The following is a 12417-nucleotide window of genomic DNA, read 5'->3' as shown; positions in this document are numbered from 1 at the left end:
GCCTGGGGAAAGTAAACAAGAAAACAAATTTTTTATCAGGAAGCCTGAGTTCACTAAGCAGGGCTCTGCACACAGAAAACTGAAAACTTGTGACTTAACTTCCTCCTCTATTTCACACATACTTGACACAACCTTTTTGTTCTTTAGGGCTGCTACCTTCTACAGTTGCCCTTTTTTTCATATGTAGCTTGGTATTTCTAACAAAGAGATATTTCTAAAGCTTAAGGTAAATTGGGCCTTCTGTAGCCTAAGGGAATTTCTCCTCTGGCTCTGAGGAGTTGTAGTTTTACCTGTAGTTTTTGCATTTCCTCCGCAGAATTTTTTGTTTCTCATCATTTCACCTCCAAGGAGTACACAACTTGGACAGCAGCAGAAAGGAACGAGCAAAACGAGAAAAACAAAAAAGAGAGGAAGGTGAATCCTGTGGATTTACTTCCTAGCTTCAGTATTGCTACTTGGTGACAAGCAGAATACAGTCATAAATATTTAACAAATATTTTAAGTCATGTTCATTGAACGTGTATCCTATACTTGAAATACTGACTCTTACCAGCTCATGCATGGGGTAAGACCTTATTTAGCTCAATATGTGGTAGTAATCAGTGAGATCACTGTGGCTGTCTAAAATAGTTCCTTATAGAGCTAAAATAATAACCTACCATTCCATACCTATTTAAAAAAAACATATATTTTCTGCTGATTCTATCAAAGAGAATTGGTAAGTAACCGATAAGTACCTGGTAAGTAACTATGAAGCAGGAATACAGAACTGCTCATTTCCCACATAACTATCTTAAATCAAGATTCAGTGCATTTTGTATCAGCAGTTCCTACTGCTTTCTGTATTCTTCACGGATAATATAAAAATTTGACCATTATTGATGTCTGTAAGCACTTGCTGTACTGTTTTGAAGATCTGGTATCCAATCCCTCCAAGATCTCTACTGGCACTGTGGAGAATAATGGTAGGTAATAATATCACGTAGATAAGGCACAACATAACTCTAAAGCGAGGCTTATTTCAGTACAAAAACTGTAACACACCTTGTGCTTTTATGCTCCCATACTTGCTCAAAGAGAGTTGAGTAGCAGGTCATGCCACGAATAATTCCATTAAGTCCATAAAAACCACATGGAATAAAGTTCCCCAAGGCCAACTGCTTCTTATGGCAGAATCTGATCTGCAGTAAATAGACTTGGAAATAAAAAAAAAAAAAAAAAAGTTGTTGTTTCACCTTCAAAACACTAAGATACAAAACAGAAGCAAAAAAAAAATCTCACTGTTGACTCATTCAGGTATATAACACTTAGACTGTCTCTAAGGCAAGACATCCACTTATTTGATCAATGAATACAAGGATTTGTATGTAAGAAGTTAAAATTAACTGTTATCTAACCTACGAAAACATATGCGCTATAGAAAAATAAATCATTACTTTTATGAACTAGAACACAGTATCAGACCAACTCTTTTATAATATCATTCACTATTTGACACTAAACTGCTATTTTGGCAATTACACAAAATTAAGTTTCTACTAGATATTATATATCTGATTATTTAATATCGTGTTCTATTATGCTCTTTCATACTACTGCGGTTTCAAATTCAGCTTCTATGCTTCCCTTGACTCTTTTTCCTAGTTTATGTGCACTGATACGTAGATCAAAATCAGCCCTTACACTGAGTTAGTATGGAGTTTTCCTTGAAATATAGTCTACAACTTTGCAATATTTTTCTGTAATGAATCCTGTTATGGAACAATATGTGACCCCGTAATGAATTTCAACTGAATCAATCAAAATGGTAGAAAAGTTATTCAACTTCCATTTTAATTTCTCCTTAATCAGAAAAACTGACAGTAAATTTGCAAAACTTCTATGAACATGAGAAAAAAAAAATCACCAAAATCTTCCCAGGTTTACAAGTTTAGCTATAGTTTGGTTTAATTTTTCAAAACAAGAAGACTTTTGAAAGATTATAAGAAGATATTTATTCTGTTTTGGCATGTTCTGTTTTGATTGTTTTGACATAAGACTAGAAATACATTAAGTGTTTTCACAATAGATTTACATTTTCCTTGTGGTAGTGTTTTAATCTTTTGTATACCTTCAGTTTTCACAGTGGGAGAAAATCATCCAAAGAATCCTGTCATGGAGAAGATTATTGGAGTATGTCATTGGTGATATTTGAAAGTGACTACCTTTCTTCACTTGTTGTCTCCAGTCTCACCATTGTGTGCTGTGAATTTAGAAGGGCTCTGTTGGGCCTCCAGACGACACGTTTGGCCCAAGTAGAGATTTAATAGTCATGGAGGTTTTAGGAGGTTGAACCTGGTTAAAAATAGACAAAGTAGTAGAGAGAAAGCAAATCAATAATATCTTGTTCAGGAGGAGATGATCTAGTTTGACCCAGGTGAAAGAGTGGTAGGCCTGTCTGCTGCGATGTTCCTCAGAGCTCTTACCTTCTGTAGGACATTTCTGATGGAAGGCAGTACCTGAAACATTGTCCTCAGAACTGCTTATTTATATTCCATTCAAAGAGGTGTGGTTTGATGAACTTGACACTACTCTTGGGTTCACTTAGTGACAAGTGACTCCAAAAATACAAAACAACAGATCTCCAGACAAAGAAATATGCCACAGACCCCTCCACTCCACTGGCTGAGAATTTGCCTTGAAATACCTTTTCCCAAGGGCATAAATGCCCAGTTTTCTCTTAAACATTATAAAAATGCCAAGGTGTCTCCACACTGGCACAAAGCCTCACTTTTCCAAGTGACATCTGAGGGGGTTTGTAGGTACCTACAGCAGAATTTTTTTGTTTGATTAACTATTTCATCTGCCATGAGTAAGAGCAGAGGGGGTGAGGAAAATAAGTGGTAAGTCCTCAGCAGTGCAGTGAAGCAGAAGATGAGAAATGTCATTTTAATGAATGAAAACTGGAAGCAAAATGTGCATGGCACAGAACAACGATCAGGGGAAAACAAAGGAGTCTTAAAGAGATCAGAGTGAGGCATATCAAATCACATATTAAAAGAGATACAAAACAGATACAAAAAAGATACCAGGGAAATAGGATACGATCCATTAGCAACAACAGTGCATAAGTATTATGAAATCATGCAAAGCAAATGCATTTTTGAGATGTGAAAATCGTTTTCTCACTCAAAATTAAGGTTGAAAAAAAAGAGGCAAAATCTCAATTTTGAATAACACATACAAATTTCTTTTAAACTTTTTAGATCCTATTTCTATAGTTGTAATTTCTGAGTTTCAATCATGGCAAGCCACAAAATAGGTAGTTTCAATTCAACAGTTTCTTACTTCTCCTAAACTACAAAATTTATCAAACTAATCTTTTCCCCTTCCAGCACTTCTATTTTAAAATAATTTTCACTCCAACATCTATAACAGAGCATGATTACACAGCTACTTAGATTAATTTTGCCTTGTTTAATTTTAAAATACTAATTAACATCTTTTGAACTTTCTTATAAAATTCTTATCCCCCATTCAGGTTTACAATATTGTAATCCTTACTGACTATTATGATGTCTCTCCTTAAATACTGTTTAAATTGAGCAGATGTGGTCGTCTCAGCTTTTCCTTGGAAGATACTTCCTTCAGGACTGTTTCTAATTTTTTCAAGGAACACCCTCCTCACCTTTCTACTACTGAACACCAGAATATTTTAATATGAACACTGAGTTGTTCAAACACACTGTATGGAAAAGCACTACAAGGAAAGCGGGGACTACACAGACCAGTGCAACTGCATGTGGGATGTTCCCAGCACTGAAATTCTCAGTAACTATAGGTAGTTGGTCAGAGTGATCCACAAGCAAAGCCTCACTCAGAGAAATGTATTTTCATATAGCCAAATATAAAGGTTTGAATTTTCATGCAAAGAATGCCAGGCCATGTTTCTAGTATGGCAGCTTGTCTCCTGGAAATGGATGCATTTGAAAAGCAAGCATTTTTCATATGCTTCCCTTTCGTGCTGTCTGTAATTTTCTCAACTATTATGCAGTAGCATACTGGATGTTAATGAGGAAACTCTGGGTTTGCTCATGATGGACTTGAGTCCTATAGAGTTGATTTGTATTCTTCTTGTTCCTCCACCTCTGATAAGTTTGAAGATACATTTTCAGCTATATTGTTTTCAAGTCCTGCACAGTTTTAGTTGCAAGTTTGTTAGACATTAGAGTCCTTCTCAAAATCAATAGATCTGACTCGTCTTAGTATCAGGTTTTCTAAGTCTGTAACCCCCATACAGCAGTTCTATTTCCAGTCTTAGAAACCTATGTCACTTTCTAGAAAAGGGCTAAGGCAACTTTCCAGAAGTACCTTGGTTCTAACAACAGTCCTCAGCGTAAGCAGCAGCTTCTAATGACCTTCAGCCAGACATCCTGATCTGTACGCCTTAAATGTTTCACGTTCCTGTCCATGTGGTCTTATATCAACATTATCAGAAGATTTTCATTGTTTTCCCAATCTTTCCTCCATGTCTTTTTTTTTAAAAACCTCCTTGTTATAAATCAACTTCACTAATTCAGTCATTCTTTAATAGCCTGTCACTAATTCCAGTTCCCCTCTCAAGTTGTGGTATTTTGATATTTTCTTTTGACTGTATTAGTAAAGCTGTTTTAGGAATGGAGAGCTTTTGTTTACCTGGAGCTAAAAAGAATAGCTAGAATTCTCATGCAATGAAAGGCTTTGCTGCTTGTGCACTGGATGTGCTTCCATTGACGTTTAGTCTTGCCCTTTTCACTTGCTGATTTTACATTTTTATTCTGAGGAAAAAAACGTTTTTTCTCCCCTCACTTGTGACTTCTCTTGTGGTTTCTCTTGTTATTCTTCTCCACCTCTCCAGTGTGGGATCTTCTAGAACACTCAAATCCAAAGGCTGTCTTGCTTACAAAGCCGCAATTATCACTCCTCAGTCTATCTTAATTCCTCCATATTTGTTTTCTAAATGAAGCAATAAGTGCCTGAAGAGAAACTTGACCTCAGAAGTGTGTACTTAAGTGTTCTGCTGAACGAAGTCCTACATGATGTGGCTGGAGAGGATGCACCATTATATGTGGATCCATTATGTGCCATGAAAATTTGCCTAAGTATTAGCAATATATTCTTATCCTTTATGATGAGAGTTAAGTGTATATATATATATATTCTGTCTCTAATGAATAGCTACTAACCATTTTCATGCCAAACTATACTGATGTTGAGCATTAACTAGAAAAGCAGATAAATATAAATTTCTTGCTCATAACCTCTTAATTGCTTCAGAATAGTTAAAATGACACTTCCCCACAATAAAACAATTTTAACAAACAGGTCTTCAATTTAGGTTTCAAAGTGCAAATAGATTTATTAAGATTTAATCCATAATTATCTTATATTTATTAAGACTTTCTCTTTTAAAAGACAAGTAACTTGTCTTATAAACTATCCCCAAATACCCACAAAGCCAAACCTCTGATTAGTAAGACAGAGCAGATAAGAATGCCACTCTTTCAAGGAATCACAAGAGAAACATGATCCTAATGTCATTTTTAGGGCCATGTAACACTAAACCAAGGTTTCCTAAAGCCTTTTAAAATGTGACTTAAACTGCAGCTGGCCACACAGGTCAGAGTCCCAGAATGATCCTGGAGTAAAGTGTTCACCTGCAACAAAGATGGGCAGGAGGCTCAGGTGGTGAACATCCATTAGTGGTCCCCAGGCAGCTTTTTACCTCACAATATTGGCTTAGGCACCAGCTTAGTGTCAAAGGCACTACTGTGAAGAGCCTGGCACTGTCTTCCTGATAACCTCCTCGCAGGTTTTGGAAGGTTTCTGTTTGAAGCCCTTGATCTTCCTCTCCTCTGTCCTTCTGGGGCACCCATGCTGCAGAGAAGTGCACTCTGCTTTCTTCCAGGTGGGAGCTCCTCAAAGCTGCTGACAGCCCCACATCCTACATCTGTGTGAGGTGAAAAGGTCCCTCCCACCCCACTCCTCTTTTGCTGAGGCAAAGATCATCCCTGCAGACAGTTATTACATCCCTGAGCAGGGAGAACATCTTTATCTGCAAGGGCCAAAAATATGACTGATACAAGATGCAATCATTGGAAAAGACCCCCGATGGGAGTTAAATACCTTCTCAGCAGCATGCCCATCACCAACTTACATACATTAATACTCTAACTATGATTATTCAGACTAATTCTTATTTTTGAAGACAGCTCTAATGAATTCATATTTAGATTTATACGCCCATCTAGATTTTTTCTTCGGAATTTATGAATCAGAGCAGACGCACATAAGAGCTGCAGAACCACAACAATATTTACTACACATGACAGCTCTATGATTTAGAAGAAGAGGAACAGCAGCAAGTCCCAGATTAATTAAATTCATAGTGTCAGCATCCTTTCCCCTTCCGGTTCTTCACAAGTGACATTGTAAAACTGATCACATGGAATCTACTTCTCTGGAGGTCCCTTCCAACCCCAACCATTCTGCGATTCTGTGTGACTCTGTGAATAAAAAGTATGCTCAGCACGTAAGGGCTATGAATTTCAGTGGGCTCCCAGTCAAGCCCTCATTTAGCTTTTTTCCTGCAGTAGAAAGCCTCTTAGTCTTGGCACCAGTTGTGTGTGAGGTGAGATGAGGAGGAAGCCCTCTACCAAATAGCAGAGAGCACACAGCCTCTCACAAGGGTGTTTCTGTGTCACCAAACTGAAGAGGTAGAGACAACAGCAGCAGCACTTCTAACTGAGAAATTTCGAGCATTGATTCTGGTGGGCTTATTTTTGGCAGGGAGATAAGTCAGGGTTTATGATTCACTTGACCATAATTTGACAATTTATTTCAATGAACCTTCAGAACCTCACAGTCCTTATCCTCCACAAGTGATGGAAATGTTTTTATCCCCAAAGCCCGTAGATTTCCACTAAGATGAGATCCCTAATCCCAGCTAGATAGTTAGGAGTTAGCTACTTTAGTTCTAGCAGATTTTAAGAATCTGGGCCTTCTGTTTATGATATAACTTGAGAAACAGATAAAGAATGAAAGCTTGATTTCTCAAGCCTGGTCTTAGCACAGGAACTGAATCATCGTTTTCTGATTCATCCCCACTTACCTCTGCTTTCAGAGTCCACAACAGCCTGAATATGAAGAAGGCAAGGCTTGAAACTGGAAGAAAGAAAATTCAAAAATTAATCTGTACATCAAAACTATTAAAATGTGAAATAATTTCTAAGACATTAGTGCTCATGTATGATAAAACAGGGCTTTTTTTCATATTTTTGCCAGAGAACACACAATGGAGCTTCCCAGAAAAAATATGTAACTGAGCGGAGAACTTGCAGCTTGCTTTTTTGGACCAGCTTGAATTTTCCTGACAAGCTGCTGGATAGATAAGAGAAAGGAGGCAGAGCAAGGATGATGGCTGTGTCAGCACAAAATGCAGCAAAACATTCCAGTCACAACATTTACTGTGTTTCCCTGATCTTTAGGGTACGTTATGAAAAAGTCCCAGGAAAAGGTTTTTAGCAACACAAACTATTTTCTTTCAGTCTCATTTTAACTTTTTTCCCCTCTCTTTTTCAGAGAGAAAAAAAAAAATATCATGTTTTGCAAGCTACAGTGACATGGGGTTTTTTGCTGGAGCTGGCAGTCATGTCTATAATGACCTGACTTGTGTCAGTAGGGAAAAATAAATCCCCAAACTAAATCAGTTTAACAAAAGAATATTTGTTACTCAAGAAGAAATGGTCTAATTGAAAAGAATGTCAGTAAATAGCTCATTACTGAGATCTCAGATCCCAGAGAGCCAAGGTATGGAAACACAACAAATTCACTGAAGTCACACTTAGCAAAGACCCTGAACAAGTATTTTATTTAAAATAGGTTTAGACTGCCTTTTACTTTTCTTTCATTCTCTATTGATGTTGAAGATGAAATGCACTTTTTGGCACTCTAGACAGCACCAATTAAACTTGATTTCTTTCTTGAGCTTCACATAACTCCACTTGTCTCTCACTTCTAAGATTATTTTGTTTTGAGCTTTAAGTTTCTGCTTTGTTTAAAGAGAAAGTGTTGCTCCTGCTCAAATAACCCCACTTGCAACTCATGAAAACACACATACAATTCCCAAACTCTGCCAAACAGTTAATTTGTTCAACATTAGTATTTTATCCTTATAAAAATTTAGGATATTTTTTCTATCTTTTTTATCCTGTGAGCTTATGAAGGACAGATTGTCTCTTATTACTTGATTATACAGTACTTGACATAATAGTCTCTTGATTGTAATTGCATAGGCCATGCATATTGCATTACCTGCCTAGATTTACTAAATATCATGTTTTCTTTAGCTTTTTTTCCCTTTGGTTGTGAAATCTAAAATTTCCTCTTTATAGCCCAGTCCCTGCACGACAGTACCTCACTGCAGAGCTACACATACCTTGCATGTTGGATGAAGTTCAAATAGCCCCCTTCATTTCTCTACGGTTCAGAAAAAATATGGACTTTCAGCTTTCTGGGGCCAAGTATCTAGTTTATGTCCGAAAACAGCAATTAATCAGCTACATAACATGTTCATTTCTCTCATGGACCCACCTCAGGTAGAATAATTTCTGTCAACATGAACGTGGCTGCCTACACATCCCTCCAGTGCCCCTCAGAAACGCCCCTTGCCTCTAGAGAGCCTTTGTGGGAACCACTGCAGCCGCTGTGATCCCAACCATAGTCCTTCCAGCCCTCTAGGCTTGGCTTAGTACATGATGAAAGCCAGAGCTCTTCAGAACCAGAGGATCTAGCATTGACTTTTGACTGCCCTCCAGTATTTGCAGAAAGTCCATTACTGTGAACCACCCCTTCCTCTGCTAGTCATTTCTCCTTACAAAGCCTTCAAACTCAAACAGAGCAAATGTCTCAATGTACAGTATTCCAAAATTACTACGGAGTAGATGGGCTTCACCTCACGTTTCTACAGGCACTGACATTGCATGTATCACATTTCTTAACACTCATCGGTTTATAATTATACTTTCTTGCAAGCCAAAGCTATTTATCAATCTACACAAAGGATCTAATAAAAAAGGCAATACCCTTGCCACAAACCACCTTAACACATCTGCACCTTCTTCCATTAGTGCCAGTACTTATGGATCGAGTTGAATCTTTTCATATTCTGCTGCTGAGTGGATACTGCTTCACACAACCGTTGAAAGAAATAGCTTTTCCTGGAAAATAAATTAAAAAAAAAAGGAAGGCTTCAGAGAGGCAGGACTGTGCAGGGAGTTCATTGGACTGATACAGCTATGAACGAGGCAACAAAGAAATACCAGCCATCTGAGAAAGACTTTCCAGAGGAACCTACTTCATTGCAGAGCACGTTCACTCTCTTCAGCAGGTGGTTAACTAGCAAGAGTCTACAAGAGGCCTCATAAATGTAATGCTGCTGACAGATGGCAACAAGCAAAGTCTCTTTCTCAGTAGCTCTTTCAAAGACCGGTGACAGTCAGATTTTGGTCACATCTACACCAGTACAAATCTAGGATGATTCCTTTAAGGCTACACAGATGCTGTTGCATTAGTTGTACTCCACACAGCAACATCTCCTCATTACATCAGTGACAAAGGTAACACAGGCTATCTGGGCAGGTTTTGACATTTGGGGAATGTACAATGTGAGGGGAGTGCGCAGCTGTGAATACTGGGGCGGGGGATACATATATATATATATGTATGTATGTAAAAAAATGTAAAAAATAAGACAAGAGCACAAGAGAGAAAAAGGTACATTTATACTTCAAGTCTTGGGATATACAATCCTAGCCCAGGTTTGTGCAGTGACGACAAACAGAATTAAGTGAGACACATCAGAGAACAAGGGAGAAAACAGCAGTCAAACCTGGGGACCTCCCAGAGCCTCAGAATCTACGGTGAGATTTACCATCATTATTACTGAGCCTGCTGCCCGTTGTCCAGGCAATAGAGCCTGGAAAGCAGGAGAGGATCAGTTCTGAATTTTCCCACAGGCTGACAGGGCAGACCAGAGAAAATCATCGTGTCTCCTTGTGTTGTAGCCCCAATTCTGCAGAGCAGGCACTGGGGCAGCAGCTCCTTGGAAATATAGAACAGAGGTAAAAAAATATATAGTATAACTGAACTTACCTCTCAAAATTTTTCCTAATTAATGGTGATGTCAGAATCAGGCTTCTACCTCACTGTGCTGGCTGAATCAATTAATTTTTCTCTGCTCCAGCCCTATGCATGTGTCAGGCAGGAGTTACCCACTGCATTCAAATGTTACCATTTTGACATCCATCAGCATTTTCTCTCCTCTCTGGGCAATAGGGTAATTTTTCATGCCATAGTTTATTTACAGTAAATTCAATTCATGCCTCTAGCCATTCTAGGGACATCCCACACACCAAATCTTATAAAGGCTTTAGGGTTTATTTTAAACCTACTGATGATACACAGAGTGTACTATCTGGCAGTGGAACGTCACATTTAATTGCCTTACACATCTGAATCACATTAAAATTATTCAGGAATTTAAACAAATTAGAACACAAACTGCAGATAAACTACTCATCTTGATCCTTGTCAGCATAAACCTCCCAGCAGCTACAGCAACCTGCTCTGAATTCTATTTAACAAATGAATTACAATTTGACTGCTGTATTATATTGTTTGCATAGAAAAATAGAAGAGATTTTTGCTGGGTCCCACATTTTTCTTTGCATGTATATCCACACCCTGATTATGACAGAGATATTTTCTACCATTGAGCTTGTAAACTTACATGTATTATTCCTGATATCTAAATTGTGACAATTTCCTTACTATTAAAAACTTCTTAGTTTAGATGAGTTTCAGTCCTACAGCAAGAGCTGATCTGAAACCTGAGAAGCAAATTGGATGCATTATAAAAGCTAGATGTACTTTTCTCCTCCAGCCACAGAAGAGACATTAAATGCAGGCCACTAGTACACAAATAAAAGTCTCATTTAAAGGCAGAATTTAACCAGCATACGAAACTGTACAATAACATTACAGTGAGGAACAAATATGTTGGTTAAACAGTGTAATTCCTTGAAAGATGAGGAAGTCATCCTCCTCAAAAGCTCTCCTTGCAGAAGGCACTCTTACCCAAGACAGCTGCCAGTTGCAGGGTGGTTCTTGTGCAGCCTACAGCACAGATTTCATTATGCCAGGTCGACATCTGATGTGTTCAGACTCCTGGCATATGGGATCTACTGATCATTTTCCTCTTCACAATAAAGGTGCAAGGCAACCTATCAGCTCTACTTCTTTTACTTATTGCACTAAAGTGTTCAAAACACTTCCTAAAAATGCTACTACAATACAAAAGTGCATAGCAGTTTGTTTTCCTTCCCCAAATAGAGTCATAGTATCATTCCAGTTGGAAGAGACCCTCAGGATCAAACCCTAGTATTTTCCTCTTTCTCAGCATTTCTGCAAAGGGACATTTTTCTCACAGGCTTGGATGAGCCAAAGACCAACGTCTCAGTTAGAGGTGGTGTAAGTAAATACCTCACTGCCTGCACATTTCTTGGGACCCTGTAGACTACATGTATACTAGTGGGTGTTATCCATGCCAGCGAGACTTCTGTCTGCAAATGCACATTATTACGTGTCAAATGTTCAGTGCAAGGCCTGCACATCCTTTGGAAACATCTGCTCCCAGTTCCTCCAAAATCCTGTAAGAGCAATTTCCAAAGTACTGCCTAAGAAGTCCTATACCGATACAGCAGAGACACTTTCAGTTACGAAGACCTTCAGGTGGCCCAGTTGATGCTATCTCCCCTGTGGCAGCCACAGGGTGAGTGCTAAGCACTCAAAGGTGTCGGCCTTCCTGGAGCAAAAATTGTGTTGGCTGCACCTTACAGTGTCCTTTGCTTTCCCTGTCCCTCCACAGGGCTCTGCAGGAGGTGAGGCCCTCCTAGGAAGTTCCAGAGAGAACTGGTAAGTGCATTTCTCACCCTGATGTCTTCTCCTGTGAAGTGGTCCTCTGCGAGCACAACTTCAGGACCTCCTGTTCTATAACCAATACGATAAGAAGAACATATGCTTTTTACCTTATCAATGGGCTACAGGGAGTAAGCAGAATAGGCTCAAGCCAGTCATCTATGTCATAGATGCATCAATAGGTCAGAGAAGTATTAGAGAAAAAACAAGCTTTACCATCTCACTGATGCATACATCATAACACTAGAAAACGTTCCTAAACAGGTGCCTGGATGTCAGGCTGTTCTGAAAACTTGTTTCTGGAAAACTGGGTACCACAGAAAATAATTCATTTCATGTATGTCTTTTTCACAAATCATCATATTATTTAGTTGATCAAAGATGGCATTCAAAATAGAGATATCAACAATGCTGCTGTTGTGT

Source organism: Patagioenas fasciata, chromosome 5, assembly GCF_037038585.1.
Source record: "Patagioenas fasciata isolate bPatFas1 chromosome 5, bPatFas1.hap1, whole genome shotgun sequence".
In the NCBI taxonomy this organism is placed as follows: Eukaryota; Metazoa; Chordata; class Aves; order Columbiformes; family Columbidae; genus Patagioenas; species Patagioenas fasciata.
Note: the sequence above shows the minus strand (reverse complement) of the source record.